Here is a 4,819-nt window from a genome sequence, read left to right as displayed (position 1 = left end):
CGAAGGTTTCATTCTGTTTTGGACTCCGTTTGATATTCTTTTTCTGCGAAATCGTAAATAGGCAAAAATCAGCAATTCTGGCTGGGCCTCCGATTAATAGGTTAGTCCCGAAAATAATATAAAGGTGTATAATAAAGCCCAATAATATTCAAATAGAATATAATATAGAATGGAACATTCAAAAATTATAGATATGTTGGAGACGTATCAGTGGGCATGCACTGCCATGTCTTCCCCGGCTCCACGTCGTCTCCTTCCTAGTCCTCGCCGTCGTCCACCGCCTTGGTGCTCTCGGCATGGTGTGGTCAATGTGGTCAACAACCGACTTTCATCGAAAGAGCACTGTACATGGAGAGGTTGACAGCTAGGTCCACGGTCGCACAAAGGAAGTGCCTCCTTATTACATGGAAAATAATGATTCCCCCACCAGACAGCAGGGATCCACCGGACGGGCCACCGTATTTCGCGAAAAAAATGTTTCCCCCCTGACTGCTGGACCCACCAGCTACATCTTCACATGCAAGGAAGTGCGTCCATATTACGGGCAAAAAAATATTCGCCCCCTGACTGCTGGAACCCACCAGCTACATCTTCGCACGCAAGGAAGTGCCTGACAGTCGAGACCCACCTGGTCGATGCGTACATAGCATTCTCATTCTGGTCGTGAACGTGTACATACATACTGGTCGATGTAGAGGCGCGCATGTGTCGTAGTAGAGGCACGCACGTAGCATGCACACATAAAAATTAAATTGGGTTGCCTCCCAACAAGCGTTATCGTTTAACGCCCCTAGCTAGGCATAAAAATCAAGGATAGATCTAGGTATAGCCATCTATGGTAGGCAATCCATAAGTGGCTCTCATAATAGATTCATAAGGTGATTTAATTTTCTTTCTAGGAAAGTGTTCCATGCCTTTCCTTAACGGAAATTGGAATCTAATATTTCCTTCCTTCATATCAATAATTGCACCAATCGTTCTAAGGAAAGGTCTACCAAGAATAATAGGACGTGAAGGATTGCAATCTATGTCAAGGACAATAAAATCTACGGGTGCATAATTCCTATTTGCAACAATAACAACATCATTAATTCTTCCCATAGGTTTCTTAATGGTGGGATCCGCAAGATGCAAGTTTAGAGAGCAATCATCAAAATCACGGAAACCTAACAAATCGCACAAAGTCTTTGGAATTGTGGAAACACTAGCACCCAAATCACATAAAGCACAGAACTCATGATCTTTAATCTTAATTTTAATAGTTGGTTCCACTCATCATAAAGTTTTCTAGGGATAGAAACATCCAATTCAAGTTTTTCTTCATAAGATTGCATCAAGGCATCAACGATATGTTTAGTGAATGCTTTATTTTGACTATAAGCATGAGGAGAATTTAGCACGGATTGCAACATGGAAATACAATCAATCAAAGAGCAATTTTCATAATTAAATTCCTTGAAATCCAAAATATTGGGTTTAGCAACATCTAGGGTTTTAATTTCTTTGATCCCACTTTCATCAGTTTTAGCATCAAGATCTAAAAACTCCAAATTCTTGGAACGCCTTCTAGGTAAAGGCGGATCATATTCAGTCCCATCATTATTAAGATTCATATTGCAAAACAAATATTTAATAGGGGACACATCAATAACTTTTATATCTTCATCTTTATTTTCATAAGAACTAGAAGAACATGCTCTTATAAAGGCATCTTTCTTAGCATGCATCCTAGCGGTTCTTTCTTTGCACTCATCAATGTAAATTCTCATGGCTTTGATAGACTCATTGATATCATGCTTAGGTGGAATAGATCTAAGTTTCGAAGAATCAACATCAAGATAAATTCTATCAACGTTCCTAGTCAACTCATCAATCTTAAGCAATTTTTCTTCAATCAAGGCATTGAAATTCTTTTGCGAAGTAATAAATTCTTTAATGTTAGATTCAAAATCAGAGGGCATCTTATTATAATTTCCATACGAATTGTTGTGGGAATTACCATAATTATTAGAGGGATTACTAGGATAAGGCCTAGGATTAAAATTTCCTCTATGCGCATTGTTACCAAAATTGTTCCTACCAACAAAATTCACATCCATAGATTCATTATTATTCTCAATCAAAGTAGACAAGGGCATATCATTAGGACCAGAAGAAACACTTTTACTAGCGAATAATTTCATAAGTTCATCCATCTTCCACTCAAAACATTAATTTCTTCTATCACATGCACCTTTTTATTAGTAGATCTTTCAGTATGCCATTGAGAATAATTAACCATAATATTATCTAGGAGTTTAGCAGCTTCTAAAAGATTTCTAGAAGCAAAATTCAATCCGGCATAAAATTTTTGTATAATCATCCACAAATTCAAACCATGAGTAGGGCAATTACGTATCATTAATTTCATCCTTTCCCAAGCTTGTGCAACATGTTCATGTTCAAGTTGCTTAAAATTCATAATATCGTTTCTAAGGGAGATGATCTTAGCGGGAGGAAAATACTTAGAGATAAAAGCATCTTTGCACTTATTCCATGAATCAATACTATTTTTAGGCAAAGACGAGAACCAAGATTTAGCACGATCTCTAAGCGAAAAAGGAAATAGCTTCAATTTAACAATATCGTAATCCACATCTTTCTTATTTTGCATATCACACAAATCAACGAAGCTATTTAGATGGGTAGCGGCATCTTCACTAGGAAGGCCGGAAAAGGGATCTTTCATGACAAGATTCAGCAAAGCAGTATTAATTTCACAAGATTCAGCATCGGTAAGAGGAGCAATCGGAGTGCTAATAAAATCATTGTTGTTTGTATTGGTAAAGTCACACAATTTAGTGTTATCTTGAGCCATCGTGACAAGCAAGCAATCCAACACACAAGCAAACAAAAGGCAAGCGGGAAAAAAGAGGCAAAAAAGAAAGAGAGGGAGGATAGATAGAGAGGGCGAATAAAATGGCAAGGATGAAGTGGGGGAGAGGAAAACGAGAGGAAAATGGCAAATAATGTAATACGGGAGATAGGGATTGTGATGGGTACTTGGTATATTGACTTTTGCGTTGACTCCCCGGCAACGGCGCCAAAAATCCTTCTTGCTACCTCTTGAGCACTGCGTTGGTTTTTCCTAGAAGAGGAAGGGATTATGCAATAGAGTAGCGTAAGTATTTCCCTCAGTTTTTGAGAACCAATGTATCGATCCAGTAGGAGGCTACGCGCGAGTCCCTCGTACCTACACAAAACAAATAAATCCTCGCAACCAACGCGATAAGGGGTTGTCAATCCCTACACGGCCACTTACGAGAGTGAGATCTGATAGATATGATAAGATAATGTTTTTGGTATTTTTGTGATAAAGATGGAAAGTAAAATAAAAGCAAAGTAAAAAGCGAAGGAAATAACTAAGTATTGGAAGATTAATATGATGAAGATAGACCCGGGGGCCATAGTTTCACTAGTGGCTTCTCTCGAGAGCATAAGTATTCCACGGTGGGTGAACAAATTACTATTGAGTAATCAACAGAATTGAGCATAGTTATGAGAATATCTAGGTATGATCATATATATAGGCATCACGTCCGAGACAAGTAGACCGACTCCTACCTGCATCTACTACTATTACTCCACTCATCGACCGCTATCCAGCATGCATCTAGAGTATTAAGTTATGAAAACAGAGTAACGCCTTAAGCAAGATGACATGATGTAGAGGGATAAATCATGCAATATGATGAAAACCCCATCTTGTTATCCTCAATGGCAACAATACAATACGTGCCTTGCTGCCCCTACTGTCACTGGGAAAGGACACGGCAAGATTGAACCCAAAGCTAAGAACTTCTCCCATTGCAAGAAAGATCAATCTAATAGGCCAAACCAAACTGATAATTCGAAGAGACTTGCAAAGATAACCAATCATACATAAAAGAATTCAGAGAAGGTTCAAATATTGTTCATAGATAGACTTGATCATAAACCCACAATTCATTGGTCTCAACAAACACACTGCAAAAATAAGATTACATCGAATAGATATCCACAAGAGAGGGGGAGAACATTGTATTGAGATCCAAAAAGAGAGAAGAAGCCATCTAGCTAATAACTATGGACCCGTAGGTCTGAGGTGAACTACTCACACTTCATCGGAGGGGCTATGGTGATGATGTAGAAGCCCTCCGTGATGGATACCCCCTCCGGCGGAGCTCCGGAACAGGCCCCAAGATGGGATCTCATGGATACAGAAAGTTGCGGCGGTGGAATTAGGGTTTTGGCTCCGTATCTGATCGTTTGGGGGTACGTAGGTATATATAGGAGGAAGGAGTACGTCGGTGGAGCAACAGGGGGCCCACGAGGGTGGAGGGCTCGCCTGGGGAGGGGGGGTTAGGTGCACCCCTACCTCGTGGCCTCCTCCTTTGTGTCTTGACGTAGGGTCCAAGTCTCCTGGATCATGTTCGTTGAGAAAATCACGTTGTTTGATATTCCTTTTCTTCGAAACCCTAAAATAGGCAAAAAACAACAATTTTGGGCTGGGCCTCCAGTTAATAGGTTAGTCCCAAAAATAATATAAAAATGGATAATAAAGCCCAATAATGTCCAAAACAGTAGATAATATAGCATGGAGCAATCAAAAATTATAGATACGTTGGAGATGTATCAGTAGGCCACCTCCTCGATCAGGCGGGTCAGGTCCCACCCTCGGGCAACTACTGAATGAACCTTGTCCAAGACACGGCACCCGGGAGAAGCCAGTTACCCATCTGTGGAAGGACTGTACAATCATGAAGGCATTTAAAAATTCCAACATGTTTGGTGGTAGCCA

This window comes from Triticum dicoccoides, chromosome 7A (genome assembly GCF_002162155.2).
Source record: "Triticum dicoccoides isolate Atlit2015 ecotype Zavitan chromosome 7A, WEW_v2.0, whole genome shotgun sequence".
NCBI classification, from domain to species: domain Eukaryota; kingdom Viridiplantae; phylum Streptophyta; class Magnoliopsida; order Poales; family Poaceae; genus Triticum; species Triticum dicoccoides.
This window is presented reverse-complemented; position numbering follows the sequence as displayed.